This window comes from Muscardinus avellanarius, assembly GCF_963383645.1.
Source record: "Muscardinus avellanarius genome assembly, chromosome: 3".
Classification (NCBI taxonomy): Eukaryota; Metazoa; Chordata; class Mammalia; order Rodentia; family Gliridae; genus Muscardinus; species Muscardinus avellanarius.
This window is the reverse complement of record NC_137788.1, coordinates 56833209-56859424: the sequence shown is the minus strand read 5'-3', so window position 1 is coordinate 56859424 and position 26216 is coordinate 56833209. Positions and strand designations below refer to the sequence as shown.

The following is a 26216-nucleotide window of genomic DNA, read 5'->3' as shown; positions in this document are numbered from 1 at the left end:
TAGAACTCTTCACACACTGCCATGGATATCCTCTGCTGTTTCAAGGGTATTTTTGCTATTTCTTGTCCTCCAGATACAGTTCTGCATGTGCACGCTTTAATTCTGTGCTTTACCCCCAGAACCGCGAGTGAAAAGAGCTCACATTGCTCGTCACCTTGCCAGAGGCTGTCGAGCTGAAGGGTTTTGTAGTTTGTGTTCTCCCAGCTCTCCGTCAAACACGGTTACATCTTATATTTGCAGTTTTCATGTCTGCCTAGAAAATTTTGCAAGTATAATCTCATCTGGGACTTTCTGCTGACACGATTTTGTTATCTCTTCAATACTGAGACAGTTAACATTACCCTAACAACAAAATACCACCTTTTTCTCAATTATCTAGTCTAAGAAATTCAAAATTTTCTTTGCTAGAACTTCTTATAATGAATAAATCTGTTACAGATATTACTAAAACTTTGGTTCCTTTTAATAATAATTTTATTTATTTATGTTCACGTCTATTATGCTTCTTGTGTTTAAAAAGGTCAGGCAAACAACCCATAATGATTTGCCAAGCTCTGCCTTCAACATGATAAAACCAAACACAAAACAATACTAAAGACTAAAGTTTGGGGAAAAAAATAATCAGTCAAAAGGAAATGTACGAGGAACATTACAGAAAACACCACTAAGGTTAGGAATGGAGCATAATTTGCAGTTATTTCCTTAAATGTTTAAAATAATACCCAGGGAGGAAATAACCATAACTCATTTTTTCTAAATGGCACTGATTTTTTTTTCTTTTGGTACTAGATATTCAACCCAGGGGTACTCTTTCTGAGCTATAACCCCAGCCCTATTTTTTTTGTTTTGTTTTGAAACAGGGTCTCACTAAGTTGCTAAGAGCCTAAATTGCTGAGGCTAGCCTCTAACATATGGAGATAGCCTCCTATCCCAGCCTCCCACACATTGGGATTACAGGTGTGTACCATCATGCCCAGCTGCACCAATATATTTCAAAGCTACCATGTTTCTCAGGTGTTCCAACTATTTTTACAGTAACATAAGGGTGGGAATACTGGCTCTGTTCCCTGCTAGCAATGTTCTGATCTTGGTTAAGTCAGTTAGCCCTTTTGAGCCTTAGTCTCCTCAGCCATAACATGAAGATAACTCTTCCTAGCTCATAAAGCAGTTGTAAAAATGAAATCATGTGATGTCTGTAGAAGCACTTTATAAACTTAAAAACAAGTAACTGATGGATTTTATTCACAGTCAGTGCCAAAGAGCAAAACAGTTAGAAGACAAGACTCTTCCCAGAGCTTCAATTTTCTACCTAAGAGTCTGTTTATTTCTCCATGCTGTTATTTCTATTGTAATTGAGAGAACATCAAAAAGATCTCTGCTGATCCTGGACAAGGAACAAGTCCAGAATGTACTTTTAAGTTCCCACAACTAATTTGGGGGGTTGTGTTCTTTTTGCTTGCTTTTTAAAAAGAACCTCTTGGTATGTTAAAATCCTTAAATGAACAGCTGAATTAACATTAGAGTAAGAGCCCAACTGTCCAAATTGGAACAGTGTACAAATCTGCTAGTTATTGATGGGTGAGAGCCAGATGCTGCACATCTGTGAGGCCATAGTCACTGGAAATAAAAGAATTTGCCATTGTTTTCAGAATAGCTCAATGCCTTGATCAACTGAAGACCCTTTAAGCATCCTCAGATCCTCTACGAATTCTAGTTTTGAGGTTCTGATGTAACAATCTAATTTCCAACCTATTAAGTGCTTGAATGGGTTTTAAGAGGAAAAGATAATCTCAATATTTTTATAAAGCATTGCTAATATCCAAGGCATCACCATTTCCTTATATTCAAAGCCCTGGGGGGGGGGAGATCTCTGTTGATTTAACCACATCCAAAGGTGAATTTAACAAAGTTAAAGAGAACAGCACTTCATCCAGGAGGTTGTTGATCACTCTTCTGAGGATGCCCAAGCAAAGCAGAATTTGACAAGCGTGAAGGCGTCAGCTCCTAACTTCATTGAAGCTTGTCCAGAAATAGCCATTGTTTCTAGGGGGTGGAGGGTACTGCTGACAATGCGCTTCTTTTTCCCCTCCTGTACCAAACAAACTCTAAAATATATGAGGCTCAAATATAAGAGCTCAAATATAAGAAATGTCTCATTCCTTTCTGAATTTCAAAATTACAAAGGCATTTGTTTTTGCTACTCCTTAGAACCACTTCCCAGCTCTTTGCACAACTGATTCCTTCTTATCCTCCAACAGAACCCCCTGTAAACGCCACAACTTCAAAGAATTGTGTTTCCCCATTAAACCTCCTCCACTGTTCCCTAGACATTTATTATTCCAAACTATCTAGGTTTCCAGTGCCATTTCTAGTACCCCTCCTATGGTCTACAGATTCTGATTTCTGTTGGAAAACAAAGTTTACCATAGTGATAGGTTGCCCCACTGTTCTGATTCTTATGCATAACCATTCATTGTACTAATAAGAAAGAAAAACCTAAATTTTTAAAGACAAGGCTAACATTGGGTGTGGGGGTGCATACCTATAATCCCAGTACTTGGGAGGTTTAAACAGAAGGATCCCAAGTTTGAGGCCAGTGTACAGTAACTTAAAGAGAGACTAATCCTGCTTCAAAGTAAAAAATAAAAGGGGTTGGGTATGTGCCTCAAAGGTAAAACACCCCTGGGTTCAATCCCCAGTACCACCATCACACAAAAAAAGAACTAACAACTGGCCTAGCCATAGAAGAGTCTATAAGCAATTAGAGCCTGTGCTCTCTCTAACCAGGCATAGCAGGGCCCGCAAATAGGACCAGCACCAGGTCCCAGGACACTCTGAGATGCTCCAGAACAAGAGAAAACAGAAGTCCACTGACCACCACTCTCTTGTCTGACCTGAGATCACACTCAGCAAACAGGATGCAAGACCTGTCCTTTCAACTTGGGCTTATAACCTATTTAAAACAACACTTCCTGCTCATGTTATAATTGGAAGTGTCTAATTACTGTGAGGCTCCTGAGAGGGCTTTTTGAAGTGTTAATGAGCCCTCTGATTTGCCAGGCTTCAAGGTGAGGGGCAGTGATTTCGCCCCAGTGCCCTTAGATAAGCAGGTAGCAGTTTCATCCTGCATTCACTGTGTGACCTTGGGAGGTTACTTCATTTTGCTGGAAAATTTAGCCTATAAGTTGGGGATTAATAATAGTACATGCCCCCTAGAGTTCCATATTAACTAAAAGAATGCATCTTAAGTATTAAACAGCCTCAGCAAATAAATGTGTAAGCCCCAAATAAATTTTACCATTGTGACCTCCTCACCAATGATTCTGAATTTCAAACCTTCATGGAATCTTGAGAATTCCTGGAAGGTCCTGCTTTGCTCTCTGTCCTGGAAATGGAACTTTATAAACCTGGAAAGACAGTGGCTATAAAGTACCAACCAGGGCCTGTTTTCCTGGAGCTGGGATAGGAACAGTGTGGCAGAGACTGATATTTGCTAACTAAAATCCATTATCCTAGGAATATCAAATGGTCAGACAGTCTCCTACAATAAAAGACTACATCTCCCAGGATGCCCTTCAGATAGGTGTGACCATGTAATTAAATTCTGATCAGTGGGGTGTGTGTGGAAATGAGAGTGCCACTTCTAGACTGTTTCTTGAAAAAAGAGCAGAGTTTCTTCTATCTTTCTTCTAGCCTTCACATTGGTTAGAGGGGAAAGATGCATGGGTTGGCCATCTTAGATAACGATGAAGAGAATAACATCCTAAGGATCAAAGGGCAACAAGACAGAAGGAGCTCAGGACCCTTGCTACGTCACTGGGTACAGCATCCACTGCAGATCAGCCTTTTATATGAACAAGAAATAAGCTTCTACCCATTTAAGCTATAGTCGGGCTTTTGTTACATGTAGCTACAGACTCATAAATACAGCAGAGTATGAGGAGAAGAAAAAGAAAGAGGCAGAATGTGGCTGAGGGTTACACCATGTTCCTGGCATAGAGTAGAGACTCATAATTACTTACAGAATTAAATGGCCTCTGTAGGACTCCAGACAATCAACCCAAATTTGGAATATTGAGGTCAGTTCCAAAAACAAGAGGGACACTGGCCAGCTGGAGAGTGACCATAAAGAGAAGGACCAGGGCAGTGAAAGGTCAAGAAAACCCATCTCACAAGAAAGACTGGAGGAGTTAGAAGGAGAAAGCCAAGCCAGAAAGGCAAGATAAGGTTTCGAGTAGCTCTAAGGTGGTAAGTTGAACAGGGCTCCTCTCTTTGCACTCAAATTGCCTCATCTGTAAAAATAAATAGGTAAAACCAGAAAAAAAAAGTCTTTTTTAGTTATGCCATGAAGGATGTAGAGGAATTTTCATTGCACCAAAGGCCAGAACTACAAGGCACACAGATATTGTACGAGGCGAGTGGCAATTCCTGTTGAACATTAAAAGACAACTTCCTGAACCTTGTACAGCCATGGAACACAGTCTTCCAAGGTCCAGATCTGATGAACTGGGCCTAGGGTTCAGTCAGGGGCTTGAGGTTCCTAGAGGCAGTGCTGAGCCTTAGGAGGTCCATGGAGTTAAACCAGTTCCCTAAAGACTCAGCTCCTTCATACACACTGGTCAGAAAAATGATCAAAATTTGTAATAGGCAACCCTGAGTTCGAATTTAGCTCTTCCAGTTATCTACATGATCCTGAACAATCTGTGCACTTTTATTTATTTTTTAGCTTGGGTTTCCTCATTTTAAAAATCAGGATAGGGTGCCGGGCATGGTGGCACATGCTTGTAATCCCTGCACTTGGGAGGCAGAGACAGGAGGATCATGCAGGTTTGAAGCCAGCCTCGTTGGCTTAAGAGACCTGTTTCCAAATAAAATATAAAATAGGTCCAGGAGTGTAGCCCAGAGGTAGAAGGGTTCCATACCACAAAAAAAAAAAAAGAGGATAGGGTAATTTCGTTCAAAGCACCCCCTCATGTTACCCTTGGTAAATAACTATCTTCTGTATTTCTTCTTCTTAATAAACTCATTTAAGTCTTCAAAAAAAATAAAAATAAAAATGAGGATAGTAAAACATAATTTGAATATACGTGTGTGTGTGTGTGTGTATGTGTGTGTGTGTGTGTGTGTGTACATGTATTGCTAGGGATTAAATCCAAAGACATTCTACCTCCAAGCAATATCCCCAGCACTATTATTATTTTATTTGGAAAGAGGGTCTTGCTAAGTTGCTGAGAGCCTTGTTAAATTGCTGGGGCTGGCTTCAAACCTGCCTTCCTCCTGTCTCAGCCTCCCAAGTACTGGGACTATGGGCATGTGCCACCACACCTGGTTGAATATACTTTATATAAATTTATAATGCATACCAGGCACACAGCATAGCCAATGACTATTTATAGTACTCATTTTCATATTACCTTTGCAAAGAGAAGAAAAGAAATACGTGAGGACCTCAAAAGAGGAGAATGAGTCATATTGGTGGAATACCAGAAGGTAGGGGACCGTGCAAGCAGCTGTAGAGCTGAAACATGCCAGAGCTTCCACATGAATGTCATACTAGGAATGCAGGCAGGAGCAAAAGCCACTGGAAAGGTGAGAGAGGAAGGAGAGCTGGCAGCTGTGGGCTCATCCAGAACTGGGGATGGACTCTCATCCACAGGTCCATCACCCATCTAATATTTACTGATGACCCTTAAGTGGTTACAAAATAAGAAAAGTGCCGTAATGAGGAAAATAACAGAGTACAAGTCACACACAGGGAAGAAGCACCTGACCCCGATTGAGAGGCTCAGATAAGGGTTTCCAAAGGAAATTTCTACCTGGAGACCTGCCTTACTAAGGCAGAGAAGCCTGAGGTAGGAGGCCTGGGTGGAGGAGGGAGAGCTCAAGATGCCGATGTGTCTAGAAACTGTGGGTAATCAGAAACCTCTTCAACTTCCTTAAAAATTCTAATATTTTCGGTGAGCACTAAGATTTAAGTCCTTTCCATCTTTAAGGTTCTAAAATTTGGATTCAGATAAATGCCCTACACGTCAGGGTTAAGGGGTTTCTTGTTACTTTTAAAGAATAGCGGTGGGTGTTCATGCACTTAAAATACAACATGAGGGTTCCTTGAGATATTTGGAACTGTTTCGTATCTTGATTATGATGGTGGACACTGAAGCCCTCACAGGTGATAAAATAGTATAGAACTTAACAAACACACATTATAAATGCAGGTAAAACTAGGGGAGCTGGGTAGAATGAAGCAATGTCAGAATCCTGGATGTGACATTACACTATGGTTTTGCAAAGTAGTAGCACCGAGAAAAATGAGCAGTTTGTAGGTATTTCTCTGTACTATTTTTTTACAACTATAAGTGAATCTGTAACTATTCCAACAAAAACCTTAGTTGCAATGTAGCTGCAGAAAAGCTGATGTATAGTTGTCAAATATAAATTAATTGTCAAAATATTGGCAAAAACCATTAAAAAATTTAATTACTATTACTCTACTACCCAAACATTCTTTTGTGCTATTTTGACCTAGTTCCTTCATCTTTTACTAGTACATAGCTTTACAATAATTTTCCTATGGGATATATAAATATGTGCATGTATATATGTAGTTTAATGTACATAGCTTGCTTCTCACTTATTCTATTAACTTCATATTTTGAAGATCTTTCTGTTATATTACAAATTTCTTAAACATTTACTTATTTTTAATGGCTATTTAATAGTTCTCCAGATATACATTGTAATTTTCTGAACCATTCCTTTATTTGGGAACATTTTAGACAATTTTAAAATTTTCCTATTATAAAATAATTCTGTAATAAATTAAATCTCACTGGTTGCCAACATTTCTGAAATGAAAGAGAACAAATCCTTGATGCGAAATGTTAAGAGTTAGAGCAGATTTTAAACTCATCTAGCCAAACACTTCCTCGAAAACAAACATACACCCACATAGAAGTTGTTTTATAATTGTAGAAATTATATGCCTATTCTCACTTTAGGAAGAACAATGACCAATTTCAAATGTTCTCCATTTTAAAAAGGAGAGGAAAATAAGCCTAAAGTATCAGCCTTGCTCTAGGTCATGTTTGACCTTGTAGAGTCGAATAGAAAAGGCAGAAATGAAAAAAACAGTAGAGAGAAATGAAAAACACTTTGAAACATGATAGATGTGCTTCCTATTCCCATTGCCTACGGCCTTGGGGAATCCATTTAACTATTTTATTTCTTCGTCTATTAAGCATATAGTCCTCCATACCAAGCCCTGGATGAATATTTCTTCCCTAAATGAATGAATAGGAACTCAGTGGCTCACTGTAACTCAGAAAGTCCACATTCTTCACATCTTCTAGTGTGAAGTGCCTTCCTCTGGTCTCCAACCATGGCCATGCCTGTGCCTCAAGGTCAGCGCCGGTTCCCAATTCAGGGCGGCCTTCATCAACCCACTTACTTCCTGCCCTTACATGGTTAGAGCTATATAGATGCTGGCAAAGGAGCCATTCGAGGGTTGGTTTTGGTCCTTTTCCATTTCTGAGAAGAGCTTTACCAACCATGTTGACACCACAAGATGGACTCCTCATCCTCTACTCTTGGGGGAGAAATAACACCTGTAAAACAACTGGTTCCTTTACTCCTGGAATTCAGAATTTGAGATTCAGAGACAGAGATGATCAGTGAAGACTAGTTGCTTAAAATAGTGATATACAACTCGGGACCTTTGGGAAGCCACATACACAGAGAGAACTGGGGATGAAGCAAACGTGCAAGAGAAGGAAAGGCAGGGCCAGGGAGGTCTGAAGAGAAGCGGTACACCAGTGGCCCTTAATTCTGGAGTTCCAGACCCACAGGACTCTGGGTTCAGCTTTCTGCCCCGGAACCCAGAATTTACCCCAGGACTTTATCATAACTCCCTTTGGTTTTTAATTAAGATGTTTTAAAATAGTTTTATTGTTGGGTGTGGTGGCACACACCTGTAATCCCAGAATTTGGAAGGCTAAGAGAGGAGGATTGGAGTTTGAAGCCAGCCTCAGCAAATTAGGCCCTCCACAACTTAGTGAGACCCAGGTTCAAAAATTGAAATAGGGATGTAGCACAGAAATAAGATGCTCCTGGATGTAATCCCCAGTACCCTAAATAAATGGATGGATAGATAGATGACAGACCAATAGACAGACAGACAGGTTTATTACTTGAAACCAAAGATATTTTACTAAGGAGTGTGTAAAGAATCAATTCTTCTCCCTCCATCTCTTTACAATTCTTTTTCTGAAAATTCTCTTTCCAACTTTATCTAAATATTCAAATACTATTCAACCTTTAAGACTAAAGACTTAAGTACCGCCTATGCAGAAACTTTTGTCTCTGCCTCCTCTGAACTCTCTTCACTTGGGCACAGGTACCTAAGCCTGGTACGTGTACCTTAGTTATTCTTTTTTTTTTTTTTTCTTTGCAGTACTAGGGATAAAATTCAGGGGCATTCTACCTTTGAGATACACCCCAGGCCTATTTTTTATTCTTTATTTTGAAACAGCGTCTCACTGAGTTGCAGACGGCCTCGCTAAGTAGCTGAGGCTGTCCGCAAACTGCGATCTTCCTGTCTCAGCCTCCCGAATGCTGGAATTACAAGTGTGAACTACCATACCCGAATCCTTAGTTATTCCTGTACTTGCCTTTTCTTCCCTTTATATCACTTCCTCTCTCCAGGCCTCAGTTTCCCCACTCTCAAAGTGAGTGGACTAGATGAGATGGATGGTTGTCAAAATAGGGTCAATGCTGTTCTCGGTCCTACAGTTAACATACCAGACAACACTGTCAGAAAGAGAAAGTAGAGTAGTCCAAAAAAACCAGTGTCCAGACCCTGCCTCCTTATTCTAGCCAGAGTTACTCTGTTTTCATATATTTTATATAGTTAGCATCTGGGTAAGACTTTATTGAGAAAAGAAATCTAATACTAATCAAAATTGAAACTCTAAACCAGATATTCCACGTAGTTCCAAGATTCCATAGCAATAATAGGACAACACAAATAACAAAAACAAGTAAATTTTCATTTTAAGAAAAGATTTTAATATAAAAATAAATGAAATTTTTGAGCAAGATATTTTTCTTAGCACTCTATAGCTATCAATATTTTAACCAACACAATAATAGAGATAGACATTCTTAACTCCACCCTAAAACGAAGACCTGAACCACATATAAATATCAGGCTGGGGGTACTGTTCAGTGGTACAGCACTTGCCTAGAATATATGAGGCTCTGGGTTCAATTCTCAGCATGTACACATTCTTAACTACAATAAGATCCTTTAAGATCCTTTAGGACAGATGCTTTATTTTTGCAATTTGATTTTTATCCCCCACAGCACAGTCCTTGGGTTTCTATTCTTAGTCATGTCTGCTGAATGAATAAATGTCTGTGTGAACAAAAGAAATCTATCTTGGATTCCATGTAAACTGAGGCATAAATTTAAACCTTGCAGTACCTCAGCTGCCTCCAAGTGATAGTCCTAGCCAAACAGAGCCATTTGTTTTCCACATTAGCTCCCTGAAAAGAAAGGCTCTTTCTGCAGCCTATTCCAAAACTCTTTTGAGGTGTGGTTTAACCTAGGTTACTGACCAGTCTCAACCTCAGTGCTACTGACATTTGGAGGAGATTATTTTCTGTTGTGGGAAGCCATCCTGTGCAGTATAGGATGTTTAGCAACACCCTGGCCTCGATCTGGAAGATCCCAGTAACAACTCCTCCCACTATGTGATAATCAAGTGTTTTCAAACACTGCCAAATGTCCCAGGAGAAGACAGCAAAAATAGCCCCTCTCGGCAACCACTATCTTACATGACTAGCTTTTATAGAAACAGTGGGGGAATTGGTGATACCCTGTCTCAGAATGAAGAATAAATAAGGGCTAGGGGTATAGATTGGAGGTAGAATGTCCCTGAATTCAATCCTAGTATAATAAATAAATAAATAAATAAATAAATAAATAAATAAATGCAAGGGTTGGGGTGTAGCTCAGTAGCAGAGCATTTGCCTAATATACACGAGGCCCTAGTTTAATCCCTAGTACTGCGAAGAAGAAAAAGAAAGAAAAAAAAAGGAAAACGAATAATACCTTGACATACTTAGAACAAAAACACCAATTGCCTTTCATCCTTGGAAAGTTGCTGGCTGCATCTTTCATCCTCAAAATGCTCTTTAAACTGGCTGTAACAAGCATTACTTCTGATTGACTTTCACCCCTGACAACCTTCTGAGGGCCTCAGCCAAGAGTTCTGGTTGTGAAGTACCTTGCACAGGTGAGAAGACTCCTGGCATTTTTAAACTGCCTCCACATTCGTGAATAACTCCAGGAGGGATGTAACCAAGAAAAGCCTCCCCCCCCCCCTTCTTGTAAAGCGGAGATAGCCAAAAGATTTGGAAGAAACCTCAGGATAATAAAATATTCGCAACACTGACCTACTTTCACTTCAACCTCTTGACACAGCCAACACTTACCAAGTATCTGCCACAGGCAAAGGATCTGATAAGAGAGGTATTCTATCTTTGCAGAGGAAAAAGAGAGACTCCGGGGGTAAAATGGCTTGCCCAAGGTCACAAAGCTAGTTAGCATCGTCAAAAGCTTGAATCTGGAACAACCACTGTCTCCAATTTCAGTATTCTCTCCACTGCTACCTTGAAATATTCCATAAGAAAACTAGTAGCCATAGTTCATGAAGAGCCAGAAAAGTAGCAGGAAATGTTTACATTCACACTTCTTGCATAGATAAGAGACAAAAAGAGATGTCAAGTGTCAACAATGGTCATCCATGGAAAACTAATTGACCAATTATTTCTATTGTTTATTTGTGCTTTCTTGCAGTTTTTAAAAATTGTTTTGCCTTAACTATGTATGACTTACCTAATGAAAAATAATTAAAATACATTAATAACAAAAACCACTCATGGATATGTCAACATGTAAGGACAGTTTCAAGAGAACTATTATCATAACTTCTCACTTATGAAACTTACAAAGATTAAGAAATTTGCCAGGCATGCCTGTAATCTCAGTATTTGGGAGGTTGTGACGGGAGAATCGTAGGTTCAAGGCCAGCTTTAGCAACTTAGAGAGACCCTTGGCAACTTGATAAGATCCTGTTTCAAAATAAAAAGAGCTGAGGGTATAACTCAGAGGTAGAATGTTCCTAAGTTCAATCCCCAGTATCACACATATTAAAAAATTAAGAATTTTGGTAACACTTAATTTTGAGAAGGATGTGGGGAAACAGTTAGTCTTATACACAGTTATAATTGTAAGTTGGATTTAGGAGGCTGAGACAGGAGGATCGCAGGTTTGTGGCCAGCCTCAGCAACTTAAACCCTCCACAACTTAGTGAGACCCTGTTTCAAAACAAAATAAAATAGAGCTAGGGGGTTAGCTCAGAGGTAAAATGCCCTTGGGTTCCATCCACAGTAGCCCTCCCCCACATACACAAAGTTAGTGCCAGGTTATTAGACAGCAAAACTGCAAGAGCTATCATAATGTGAACTGAATATGTTTTTCCTCTGAGCAATTCCACGTTTAAGAATATTTCCCACATGTATACTACATAAGTGATATACAAAATATATGTGCATGTATATGTCATAATAACCAGAAGAACCCAGATGTGGTGACACGTGCCTGTAATCCCAGTATTTGGAAGGCTGAGACAACAGGATCACAAGTTCAAAGAAAGCCTCAGTCAGCAAACTAATAAGACTCTCAGCACCCTTTTTCATAAAATTTTTTTTAAAGGGCTGGAGGTGTTGCTAGGAGGCAGAATGCCCCTAAATTCAATCCATAGCACAAAATAAAAACAAAAACAAAATAAAATCCCAGTAGAAAGTATTTTGAATTACCAGTACAAGGAAATGAAAAACGTTTGCTATGCCAATTACACTGATTTTAATACATAGATGTACTGAAATGTTACACTATGCCTCATAAATATGTACAATTATTATGTGTCAAATAAAAATAAAAATATATTTTATATATGTCCAAAGATGCTCATGTATTTATTTTTTATTTTTTGTGGTGCTGGGGATTAAAACCAGAAGCACATACCTCCAAGCTACACTCCCAGACTATTTTTTAATTTTTAATTTTGAAACAGAGTCTCACTAGGTTGCTGAGGCTGGTCTCAAGCCTGCTATCCTCTTCTCTCAGCTTCCCAAATACTGGGATTATAGGCATGTACTACCATGCCTGACTCAAAGATATTTACTACCTATCCATAGAAGAATTAGGGCAATGGTATTGAAAGCAGTCAGTAGAGAACATAAAGTACAACTTTAAGGACTAATGTAGAAAGTTATCCAAAACATAGTATTTAGTAGAACAAATTAACAACAGCATATAGAGGATTCCAGGATATACATGTGTCATTATATATGAATGCATATGCGTGGATATGTAGAAATGTGCATGGGGTTGGGCGTGGTGGCACATGTTGTAATCCCAGTATTTGGGAGGCTGAGACAGGAGGATCCAGGTTCGCGGCCACCATCAGGTATTTAGTGAGGCCCTCTGCAACTTGGTGAGACCCTGTTTCAAAATAAAGAATAACCTGGGTGTGGTGCCGCACGCTTGCAATCCCAGCATTCGGGAGGCTGAGACCAGAGGATAGAGGTTTGCAGATAGCCTCGGCTACTTAGGCCCGCTGCAACTTAGTGAGCCCCTGTTTCAAAATAAAGAATAAAAAATAGGGTTTGCAGGAAGATGGCGACCGAGAAAAGCGAGGCTTAAGAGCCCCGCTAACAACCAATCTCTATTACCACAAAATCAGCGCCTTTCATAGCCAGAAAACACCATCACCAGAGAAACAAAAAAATCATCAGGCTCCAGAGAGAAAGCGGACTGAGAACAGAGCTCAGAGCCACAGAGGAGATACACTGCCCTCACGCCCAAGGACGCGGCAGCAGCGCCATACTGCCTGCGGCAGCGGTGAATTCACCGGAAGGCTACAGCAAGCCGAGGTGAGCCGCTGCGGAACAGCCAGGCGGGATCTTTTGGCGCAGGGATCATCTAAAGCTCCCAGTGGCTGAGCTCAGCACACGCTGCAGGGACGCAGAGTGGAACTCAAAACTAGAGAAGAAAAAATACGCCAGCCTCACGGCCGAGGGCGTGGCAGCGGCGCCATATTGCCACCGGCAGCTGCAGCAGTGACTTCACCGAGTCCAGTACAGCTACATCTGCGTACTCAAGAACAGTGAGTCAAATTGCGGGCCACAGAGGAGAAATCCCAGTACTGTACTCCCTGGGACTTGACCCAGTGGGGGAGTGGTGGTGGCAGAGATATCACACCATAGGAGAACGTGCAACCTGGCACCCCCCCATAGTCTAAAGCAGCCTCTATCGACTCTGAAGAATAGAACTAGAAGCTGGGAGAAAGGAAGTAGATTTTGATTTTGATTTTGATATCACCCTCCAAATTGTTTTAAATTTCCTTTTCATGAACACGTATCACTGCTGTAAACTAAAATGGGCTTTTTAATGAGACAAGAGACCTGGCTCTCAGGCGATGACTTGAAAACAAAGCAAGACATGAAATAGAGCGATCATCTGTTAGAACCGCAAATGTTCACAAAACAAGACAGTGTGTGAAAGTCCCCAGACGCTGTGTGCCAGGGAGCCGCATCACGGAGACAGTTCTCTCCTGGCACATTTGGAGACAAAGCCAGGCTCCGTCCCTGTTAGGAGACTTGAATGGCTGGGTTTTCAGATCAGTAAATAGAGTTAAATCCTGCTATACTTTTCAACCCATATCCCTAGCAGTAAAACCCCACTGTTTCCTTTTCTAACCCTCTGATTTGTCTCCTCCTATAGTAGCTGATATACCATAGGCACACAGCACCCAAGATCTCCGTTCTCTTCTTTTGCAAAGCTGTACCGCACCCCAATCTGCCAGAAGACCTGAGCTCTGCCGCTGGCTGGCTTCACATAAGCTCTTTGGACCTCACAGCACTTCCTCTCTCTCAAACACTTGGCTCATGTCACCTACTTCACTGGGTCATTGTAATATGTAAGCATGAGGGGGTCTAAGACAGGCACTGCTGGTGGGGGTGTTAGTGATGGGAGGGCTCTGCAAGAGTGGGGTGAGGAATTATATAGGATAGCCCTGTAGCTTCCTTTCCACTTCACTGTGAACCTTACTACCCTAAGAAAATAAGGTCTTGCCGGGCGTGGTGGCGCACGCTTGTAATCCCCTGCGCTTGGGAGGCAGAGGCAGGCGGATCACACAGGTTCGAAGCCAGCTGTGCTGGCTTAAGAGACCCTGTTTCCAAATACAAATATATAAAAAAAAAAAAAATAGGTCTGGGCGTGTAGCCCGGAGGTAGAAGGGCTTCCAGGAACCCCAGTACCACCAAAAAAAAAATAAAAAAATAAACACAACTGGGAGCCGGGCGTGGTGGTGCACACTTGTAATCCCAGCGCTTGGGAGGCTGAGACAGGAGGATCGCACAGGTTCAAAGCCAGCCTCAGCTACTTATTGAGGTTCTCAGCAACTTAGTGAGACCCTGTTTCCAAATAAAGCATAAAATAGGTCTGGGAGTATAGCCTGGAGGTAGAAAAGCCCCTGGTTTCCACCCCCAGTACCACAAAAAAAAGACACACAACTGGGCCCTTCGATTGTTACCATTCCCTCCAATGTACTTAATGCCAGTGACACCAGCTACGATCTTTTTGCAAAGCCATCTTCTCCTCCAGGTCTTTGCTCTTGCTGTACCTACAACAATGTTCTGCCCAATGACAGACTTCACCTGTGTTGAGGTAAGGAGGTTATGTCACCCCGGGGCCTTGCAACCGTCTTGGCCTATGTAAGTATACCATATGGTATGTGTGCCACGATGAAACTGCCCATGCAACCCTCAGACTGCCTACCCTGACTTAGCAAAGCATGGCTGAAACTGAAATGTCCTGGCCAGACGTGTTAGGGCACACATATAACACTGGTACTTAGGAGGCTGAAACAGGAGGATTGCAGGTTTGAAGCCAGTCTTAGCAACTTAATGAGGCCCTCTGCAACTTACTGAGACTCTGTTTCAAGAATAAGTAAAATAAAATAGGACTGAGGGTGAAGCTCAGAGGCAGACTGCCCCTACCTCCATAGCATTTAGCGCACCATGTAAACATTTACCTACTATTATGGAAGCTCCTAAGTGCCCAGGTTTTCCAGCCTCTTCCTGCTATGGCCTGAGGCTAGAGCAGCACTAGTGTGGTAGGAAGCCTGGAGGCCCTTAGGAAATGATGAATGCAGAGCACAGATTACAACAGGCTTTCAAGTCGTCTTACCTTTCACCTCACCTGTGACACAGACAGGGTCACTATGATTTTTCTCACTTGAATGACCTGCCCAAGGTCATAGCTTGTAAATGACAAAAGCAGAATATACATTTGGAGTTTCTAATTCATAATTCTCTGGTATCCCCACTTCTCAATGACATCCATAAATAGGGAGGAGAAGGGTCAAAAATAGAGCAGCCTATCTAAGGCTTTAGCTACAGGGGAAAGGGAAGAGAAAAATCTGCTTTCCTGCAGAGGTGAGGTGGAAGAGACAGAGAGGGAAAATGGTGAGCTATTACCTTACATGCCCTGGCTGTGAATTAGTAAGTGATTCCCCCCCCCCCCTTTCTCTGAATGGTACGCAGCTGCCTCTGGGATAGAGACTCGGGAAACCTCTGATCACCAAGTCACAGTGCAGGGCATGCTGCTAATTGAAGTAGCAAGTGAAATTTTAGGTAGGTCAGATGCAATTGCACAAACTGCAAAGTGACACCCGTCTTCACACCTCCGGGGCCACACACAGCAGGCTGGGAGCTAAGTCACACGCCCCAAGACTAACGTCATCCCCAGGCCTTCCTGTGAGGTGGCGCCCCAAGACTCACTGCCTGGGGAGAAGGGCGGAGACACAGGCAGAGAGAGAAGAGAGGGAGAAGAGGCAGGTGAGCAGAAGAGTATGGGAAACAAAGCAGGGGGGGGGGGTGAGGAAGTTGAAGATAAGAAAGAAGAGAAAGAAAGAAGAGGAAAGAGGGAAGGGCCACAGGAGGGGGGAGAGACAAAGAAGAATGGGGCAGGGAGAGATAAGAACCATTACCCTGCTAAGACTTTTGCTGAGCAGCTCAAGTGGCCACATGCTGGTTGCGACAAGGCAGTCCTTGAGAATTTCTGGGGTCAGGGTTTTTCCCACACTTTCCTCTGTTTCCATAGAGACCAAAAATTCCTGCTTTTAATAATCATCCTCCAAGTTTCTCGAATGTTTGCTCTTTCTTGCTATGCCTCCATCGCCAAGCAAGGACCCAGAGTCTAGCCCTCACCCAAGAAGAATGGGGGAAAGGACAGACCAGCCACCCTACACCTCCTGGCCTCAGCCCAGGGCCCCAGAGCCCAGTCCTATTATTTCCACTGATTACTTTACTCATCCCACAGGCCAATGGGGCTTCCTACCTTTGCAGTGCTCCCCTGGGGATCTGCACAGCCTGATGGGCAGCCTACCAAGGAGCTGAGAGCCTGGTCAAAGCTTGTGCCAAGCTGAGGTACACTCAGCCTTTCTAAAGACTATTCACGATGGGCTTGTCCAAAGAAAACCAGTGGGTCTTATTTTCTTTGGGCCAAGATTAGATACCACCTCCTCCCCTGCCACCATGCAAGCTCAACACCTCTGACTTCCTTGGACCTCACATTCCACTTCTGGCCAGTTGTCACCTGTGCAGTGCTTCCCAGAGCCGCCTCTTCTTCCCCAGCTCCACTAGCACTGCCCTGGCTTACAGGTTTTTTTTTTTTTAATATCTTAGGTTATCAAATACAATTCCTCCAGGGGCATGCTCTGTCTTCCAAAGCATTCCTTTCATCCCCACTAAATCAGAAAGCCCTGGGCACCAAATCTGTGCTTCCCATTAGCACCCTAAGTAAATCTGCTACAACCAGAAAATAGCTGGGGTCCATCCTTCACAGAGCTGAAATTATCTCCCGGATTCCTATTTTGTTCTCTGGGGCTGCAGTGTGGCTTTTGCAGGCACTAGGCACTTTACCCTTGTGGACCCATTGCTCTATTGAAAGAAAAAAAAAAAAACAGAAAAAGAAAAAAAAAATATATATATATGTATATATAATGACTGCATTGGCATAAAGATGATTTCATTCTTGCTATATTCATTTATTTCATTCTGTTTTTTAAAGAAATTAAAATTAAGAATTTTTATGGGCCCTATAATTATTGTAGTCTCTAGGCGCTGCACCCAGTAGGTAAGTCAGCTCTCCCTCACTTCTGCCTCAAATCTCCAGTGGTTTTCCACTGCCTGCAGAATGAAGTGCAACCTCCTCAGCAGGCTGCCCCTGCCCTGGGCCCAGTCTATCTTCCCAGTACCATCTGCCAGAGCGCTTCCCACCCATCTGGGCTTCAGCTTCAAGGCCTACGGCAATTCTCCTGACACATCGTACACTATGATGCCGCTGTGCCTTGACCCTCAGCCCAAAGCAATTTTCCAAAGCAATTTCTCCACCATTTCAGCTGCCAACATCCTCTTCCACTGTGGTCTTCCCTAGTCTTCCTGGTTAAATCATGGCTCTTTCTTCTGTACTCCCAGCACTTTTTATGTCTGTTATTATACCATGTAGTCACCCTGCCTCTTGCCAAGTAGCCCCAATCCCAACATGCATTTCTTTCACAGCATAACATTTCTAAAATCAGGAAGTAGCTTCGACGTGTGCCAAACACACTTGCTGGGTACCAGGTAGAATACTACGCTATAAGATGCTAATTGTAACTTTCTGAACATGCAAACTCAATGCCACGCCAAAGCCACTGTTTGAGTCATCTGCTTGCTTCTTTGGGGGTGGTATTTGTATGCAGTTAAATTTTATTTTATATTATTATATTTTATTTTATTTTATTTGTGGATCTGAGGATGGAACCCAGGGGTATTCAACCCTAGTCCCATTTTTTTTTATTCTTTATTTATTCTTTATTTTGAAACAGGGTCTCGCTAGGTTGCTGAGGCTGTCCGTGAACTGCGATCACAAATTCTGGGATAACAAACATGCACTATCATGCTCAGCTTGCAGTTGAATTTTAATTCAAACTTTCTATTCTGGTGTCTTCTATCTTTTTTTTTTTTTTTGTACTAGAGATTGAACACAGAGGTGTTCTACCTCTGAGCTACACCCCAGCCCTATTTTATTTTTATTTTGAAACAAGGTCTCACTAAGTTGATGAGAGTCTCACTACTTGCCAAGGCTATCATCAAACCTATGATCCGATCATCCTGTCTCTACCTCTCATGTACTGAGATTACAAGCATGTGCCACCACACCCGGTCATTCCCTAATACCTTTGAAAAATATGTCCAGAGCCTAGCAGGGTGGCACACATCTGTAATCCCAGCAGTTGGGAGGCTGAGACAGGAAGATCACAGGTTCAAGGACAGCCCAGAAAGTAGTAAGATTCTCATCAACCTAGCGAGACTCTGTTTCAAAATAAGAATAAACTAGGTCTGGACATATAGCTTGGAGATAGAACACTCCTGGGTTCAATCCACTGCAAGAAAAAAAAAGTTCAGATGAATTATTAAAAAAAAAATACTTTAGATCTAGATTATGGCCTTTGACACATCAAACAAAGCAATTAAAAGGCAGTAGAAATTTCCAGATTTATTGGCACATGTTATGACATTTCCTAATTTCTTGGACCGTGAAGGACTTACTTCTCAGACACCAAGCTGCTCAGTCAAAAGCTTCTGGGTAAACTTCAGAGGTAGATGTTTAAGGCACAATAACTGTAAATAATTTTTTCCTAACTTTCAAACTTTGTAACAAAGAAATGTACAATATGAATTCCAGGATTCTTTGATCTACCTCAAAATTATAGCTTTTACTTTTTCCAAAAATAAAAACAGTTCAAGATGGTGAGTACAGATTATAAAAAGCAGAAGAGTCACTATAAAGTATACATATAACTGCAGATAGCTAAAGATATAAATAACTTCTAATATTAAACCTGAATATGGCCAAGATTAAAAAGTCTATCATACTGCATGGTATGGTGGCACATACTTGTAATCCTAGTACTTACGAGGCTGAGACAGGAGGATCATGGGTTCGCGGACAGTCTCAGCTACTTAGTGAGGCCCTCTGTAACTTAGTGAGACCCTGTTTCAAAATAAAGAATAAAGAAAATAGGACTAGGGGTATAGCTTGGGGGTAGAATGCCCCTGAGTTCCATCCCCAGTATATATATATATATATAGATCTATCTGGGCATGATGGTATATGCCTGTAATCCCCATGCTGGGTAGGCTAAAGCAGGAGGATTGCAGGTTTGAGGCCAGCCTCAGCAACTTGGCAAGACCTTGTTTCAAAATAAAAATAGGGCTAGAGGTGTAACTCAGTGGTAGAATGCCTCTGGGTTTAATCCCCAGTGCCACAAGGGGAAAATTATATATATATATATATATACACACACACACACACACACACACACACACACACACACACACACACATAATCTCCCCCCAGATCTGTATAGATAAAAATCATCTATTATTAGTTTGTATAAAAAACTATACCTATTTTGAGTTCCTATTTTTCTTCTAAACAAGTTACCTTTATGATGAGTTACACAATAGGTTGCATTTTGTTTTTGTCAAGTCAGTCTTTTGATAAGCTCATTATTTAAATTTCTGCATTAGGAAACTCTTGAGGGGTCTGGGCTATGGTATTAATCATCTTTCTTTCTCCTCTGGTATCCTTGCACATAAAAAAAATGCTCATTACTGAACTGGTGTAGTTTTCTGCCAACAGTTTCATTACTGTAAGCCTGGCCTCATTTCTGTTAAGATCGCGCCGTATACTTATTTTAGGTTTAGATGGGCATATTTCATTATAAATGGCCTTTTAAAAAATTCAAAATCTGCTCATGCCTTCATGCATTCAACAAGTATTTACCAGGCTCCTAATAAATGCCAAGCAGTGACAAGAATACAAAGGCACATAAGACAAAGCCCTGCTCTGAACTTTATTTACAGTCTAGAGGCAGCGACAGGCCAGGCAGCCTATCACAGGCCTGTGATGAGAGCTGCTGCCGAGGAGCCCTGGGAGTGACCAGCACTCACAGCCCGTGAGGATTACGGCCACGCTCTAAAGGAAGAGCAGAGAGAACTGCAAACGCGGATGTCCAGAGGGCTATGGAGGACGCTGGCTGCAGCTGAAGGAGTAGGATTTGCAAAAGCACAGAAATGGATGGGGGTACTATCTCCCAGTGGAAAAACAACAAGAAGTTTTGTTGGGCTGGCTTTCAGAGGTTCCACATCGTGCTGCTGATAATCCAGTTAAGAACGCCTTGGCCTTTATCCTGAGAGCAGTGGGGATCCATTTTTCTTGGCAAGATATTGTTCCATAAATGTATAAAGCTGAACCAGTTATATTGTTTTCTCAGTGCCATATCAAGGTTTAATCTGCCTTATTAGCGCTGCTCTTCCTCTGTCTCCCTCGTCTCCAGCATTTTAAAACTCTTTATGTTATATTTAAATCAAGAAGACATATTTGCCATGTTGCAGGAGACTGGAGATGAAAGCAACTAACTGCCTTCATTTTAGCTCCCTCAATCACTCTTCTTTCTCCTTGCCTCAGAGAATGAAGCAACAGAAAAATTCCCCACTGAATTCTGCATTTGCAAACTGAAGGGCATTTCTTTATGGTGTTTTACTCAATACAGAATGAGGAAAGCCTATGTAACTTCAGACAACCAGATTAATTTCTCTATAATTAATCTCTGATTAATCTTCCTATAGTAGCTTCACTATAGGAAGGAGGTAACTATTCCCTACCTTATGGAATTCCTATGAGGATTAAATAAAATACCATATGTATAGATAGTTCTTGGCATGATGCTTGGCTTATAATCATTACATTGTTGCTATTTTTAAACTGGGTGCAATGGGGCATGCCTATAATCCCAGTACTTGGGAAATTGAGACAGGAGGATCCCATGTTGGTAACTACCTAGACTCTATTTCAAAATTTAAAACATAAATAAAAAGTTCTGGGGATGTAGTTCAGTGGTAGAGCATCCCTGGGTTGAATCCCCAGAATCCCCAGTTTCTCTTTCTTCTCTCTCTCTCTCTCTCTCTCTCTCTCTCTCTCTCTCTCTCTCTCTCTCTCTCTCTCTCTCACACACACACACACACACACATAAATGTAGCTATGTTTGTATTTCTAACCATATATTATACATATTTATAAACATGTACATTATGTGTTGAAAGTCCTTCCAGAAATTCTTAATAGAAGTTATTTGTAACTGGACATGGTGTCACACACCTGTAATCTCAGTACTTGGAAGGCTGAGACAGGAGGGTCACAGTTTCAAGGCCAGCCTCAGCAATTTAGTGAGGCTTTCAGCAAGACCCTGTTTCAAAATTTTAAAAAATAGGGGTATGAGTGTAGCTTGGAGGTAGAATGCCCTTGGTTCAATCCCCAATACTACCAAAAAAAAAAAAAAAAAAAAAAAAAAACAGTTGGAGTTATCTCTAAGGCAAAGACCTAAGGAATCAGAAGTGAGGAGTGCTTTACTTTTTTCATTTATTGCTTTCTGTAGTCTTTAATTCTTTTTTTAACCAAAACCATGGAAATCTTTTATAATAAAAATTGATGAACAAACATTATGCTAGATCAATAGTACAAATTATTCTCCAAGATTAGAATGATTACATGGAAATGACTAGTGTAGAAATGCAAATGAAGAACTTAGGTTTGATTAGCCTAGAAAAGAGGAGACCTGGACCAAGCAGAGAAAAGTCCCTGTTCTCAAGTAGTCAGCTGGTTGCCATGTGAAAAAGAATTGGCTTTACTCTGTATCTAGAGAATAGAAAGCTTACCAAGCATGGTGTCATACACCTATAATCCCAGTACTTGGGAGACTAAGACAGGAGGATTGCAGGTTCTAGGCCAGACCCCATAATTTAGCAACACCCTGTTTCAAAAAAATAAAATAAAATAGGACTAGAGACATAGTTCAAAGGTAGAATGTCCCTGGGTTCAAGCCTGGACACACACAAATACACACAAACACACACACATGAAAGGTTGATTTTATCCAAATGAAGTAAGATCTCTGTGCTGATAAGAGCAGTCTGAAGAAGGAGCCTCAGACGCCATAATAAGACCTCACACAGGTGTTCAGCCTTGGCCACATGGCTCTATTTCAGGGTTTTGGTTCAAGGGATTCCTCTTCCAAGCCCAAGAGGCCTGGCAGTTCCCAAGCATTTAAAAATTGATATTTAGCTAAAATATATTGTTCTGTTACCAAGTAACTAGTGTATCCCTCAATGATTATCTTGAAACAGACAAATTATAGTCATGCATTAAATAAGTCAAACATATCAACTTTGCCTCCAACCTACAAGGTCTTTAAATAAGGAGGTATTCTTAAGAAAGCATATATTACATATATGCTCATTATATTTCTATGAAGTATAAAGTTACCCAAATAAATATCATATAATGTTAAAACCCAGTTCAAAATTTAGAGTGGTATTTAAACACTATTTAGAATAGTATTTGTTAAAAATTATTTTTTAAGCCAGGCGTGGTGTCACATGCTTGTAATCTTAGTACTTGGGAGGCTGAAATAGGAGGATGACAGATTCAAGGACAGCTTTAGTAAGTAGTGAGACTCTTATTAACCTAGTGAGACCCTGTTTCCAAATAAAAAGAGTCAGTCAGGGAGTATAGTTCAGAAGTATAATGTCTCTGGATTCAATTTCTAGTACTACAAATTAATAATAATAATTATTATTATTATTTTTTTTTTAATGCCAGAGATGGTGGCACAGTTTATAATTCCAGTACTTGGAAGGCTTAGGAGACAGGAAGATCAAGAGTTCATGGTCAACCTCAGCAACTTAGAGAGGCCTTCTGTGGCCCTCTGAAATTTAGTGAGACCCTGTTTCAAAATAAAAAAATAAAGCGCAGGATGTGGTGGCGCACTTGTAATCCCCACGCTTGGGAGGTGGAGACAGGAAGATCGCGCAGGTTCGAAGCCAGCCGCACTGATTTAAGAGACCATGTTTCCAAAAATAAAATAGGTCTGGAAGTGTAGCCCGGAGGTAGAAGGGCTTCCAGGAGCCCCAGTGCCACAAATAAATAAATAAATAAATAAATAAATAAATAAATAAATAAATAAATAGTTGGGCATGATGACACTTGTAGTCCCAATACTTGGGAGGCTGAGACTGGAGGATCGCACAGGTTCAAAGCCAGCCTAAGCTACCTAGTGAGGCTCACAGAAACTTAGTGAGAGCCCATTTCCAAATAAAATATAAAATAGTTCTCGGGGTATAGCCTGGAGGTAGAAGGCCCTTGGGTTCCATTATCAGTAGCACAAAAAAGTAAAAAAAATAAAAATAAAATAATAAAATAGGGTTGGGGGTATGGCTCAAGGATAGAATGTCCTTGGGTTCCATCCTCAGTACCACTAAATAAACAGATAATAAATAAATGAATAAATAAATCAATCTTTAAAATAAAAATAATTTTTATTTCCAAGCTGGGCATGGTGACACACTCCTTTAATCCCAGTATTTGGGAAGCTGAGACAGATAGATAGCAGGTTCAAGATCAGTGTGTGATAATTTAGTGAGACCCTCCTTCACAATAATATAAAATAGGGCTAGTTGATATAGCTCAGAGGTAGAATTTCCCTGGTTCAATCCCTAGTGCCACAAATAGTAGTAAAAGGAATACTTATAATAATAATAAATATGTTTATTTCCAAACAGATTTATACTAAACAGGAAAGCATATATATGTAGTGTGTGTGTGTGTGTGTGTGTGTGTGTGTGTGTGTGTGTCTGGTTTTGTTGGGGGGGCACTGGGGATTGAATCAAGGAGCATTCTACTTCTCAGCTACACTACACCTCTGGCCCTTTTTATTTTTTGTTTTGAAACAGGGACTCACTAGGTTTGCTGAGAGTCTTACTAAGCTGCTGAGGATGGCCTTGAACCCCAGATCCTCCTTTCTCAGCCTCTCAAGTACTGGGATTATAGGTGTGTGCCATCATGCTCAACCATTATCCTTATTCTTTTAAACATCATTAATGCCTGTTTTCAGATTTTAATTGTATCACTCTTAGTGAACTGTCATTCTGAACTTGCTAAGTTAAGCCTAATGTGTGACCACTTCAGTGGCTCAATACAGGGAGTTCTACTTTTCTGAGTTTTACCTTTTCTAAAAGGTAGAATACACACAAGAAAAATACAGGGTTTCTCAGCTAGTAAACTCATAGAGCTACAGTGCCTTTGGGACCTTTGAATGACAAGTGTGTTTCGAGGATAATTTAAATTACGAGAAAGCTAGAAGACTGACTACTCTGAAATCTACAGCTTGAGAGTCTATGGACTTAGAAAGTTATATATCTCAAACATCTGTCCCTCTTTCATCTAAAAAAAATAGTGGGAGAAATTAAAGTAGGCAATATTGTGTCTATTTCAACAATCAGTTGATAATATGCCTCCATAGAAAACATTTTTTCCATTCATAAACATTTCTGTCAGAGAAAAACCCCCATGAACCTCTGTCCTATACACCATATCACAGTACAATCCACTGAATAAGTGAGCAGATTGCTGTAGAATTAGAAGTGATCTATGAGTTTAATTAAATATCCTAAACAAATGGATACACATACACAGCACAGGTCACATTGTGAAGTACTTAGAATAAAGAACTATAATTAGAATAAGACATACAGTTGCGCTAGTAAATGTAGTAAATGAAACTCATTCCGAGTCCGATCTCTCATCCAAATTAAACAGCGTCTTTCTAAACTGCATTCTCCACTGTAAATATGCATCAAAATTGGCAGAAGACGCATTACGCTGCTGCAACAAAGTCACAACACTCCCCTAACCAGATAAAGGGGCGACTGGGTAGGGGGATAGAATACCTGAGGTCTCTTCATACAGTACTATTTTGATCGAGTTGAAACTCAACTCCTGGCAATAGCAGTTTAGAGGCAACAGTATTCTTAATAAAAAATGTTTCCCCATCACATCAGTTTATTAAGGCAATTTGTTCTCCTGTTGTTCTATTGAAAATGTCTGATTTAGTTTTAAAAAAAAGACAATGCTCAAAAATCCAAGACTTATTCTAGGTTGTGTTAGTTACTGCTCCTACTAAATGACTACTTTCTAGAGACCAAAAGGATTCCATTAACTGCTTTGTTCCCCTCCAGTGCTTAACTTAACACAGTATTTGATGGGTAGGTCAGGAAATATAGGATGAATTTATTCTATAATATAGCACACTTTAAAACAAATTCCAATTCATAAAATGTTAATTCCTATGGAAAATAAAAACAGATGTCTTTTCATGTCCCTGAAGTGAGGCTCCTTTACACTCATTCAGAATGTGTTCGAAAACTCATTTACATGCCCACTGTGTGCCAGAAATGATTATGGATGGTGGCATCACAATCAGAGTACATGAATGTGTTAAAATTTCAAAGAAGTATCTTTGTGTGTGTGTATGTGTGTGCATGCGTGTACACGCACGTGTGTATGTGCTACTGAGGACTGAACGCAGGATCTTCCTTATGGTAGGTAAACATCTTACCACTGGGCTATATCCCCATCCCAAAGATTTAAGGGAGATCACATCCTCTCAAAAAATGGATTGCCATTGATATGTCACAAACTTAGAAAGACATAAGTTAAAAAAAACCACACACAACATCAATACTAAAACCCTGGAACCATTAGTCCCTTAGGGATAATGTTTGATTTATTTTAAATGGTTAGAGAGAAAATCCCACCAATACCTTATTTAACTTCAGTAAGAGTTGGACTAGTAAACTTGTTTTTATCCCAGGACATTTGAACATGTCATGCGGGCGATATTTCATCCCGGTTTGGAGATGAGGAAAATAGACCATGACAGTCCAGGGAGAACCATTACACAATTAAGATAAACAAGCATCTGTTTGTAACATGCAGGAATTGAATTTGGCTTGCTTTTATTATAGTCCAAACAACCGAACATGACTCTTTTCCTCTGAAATACTCAGTTGTCCAGTACTGACGTTACCAGTGAAGAACAAACCGCTGAGCGCACTTCAATTATAAATTATCTCTATGCAACCAGTCCTTTGACCCGGGTTCCCTGAAAAGGTAGGAAAATAACTATAATAATACTCCTGAT

The 26216-nt window shown here is 40.7% G+C and overlaps 1 protein-coding gene across 2 annotated transcripts in view; it reads right to left on the bottom strand.

Moving 5' to 3' along the window:
* DNAJC6 (DnaJ heat shock protein family (Hsp40) member C6) overlaps positions 1-26216 on the bottom strand; it is a gene marked incomplete at both ends in the record, with an annotated part of 171792 nt that overhangs the window by 84390 nt on the left and 61186 nt on the right. The window lies entirely within an intron of this gene.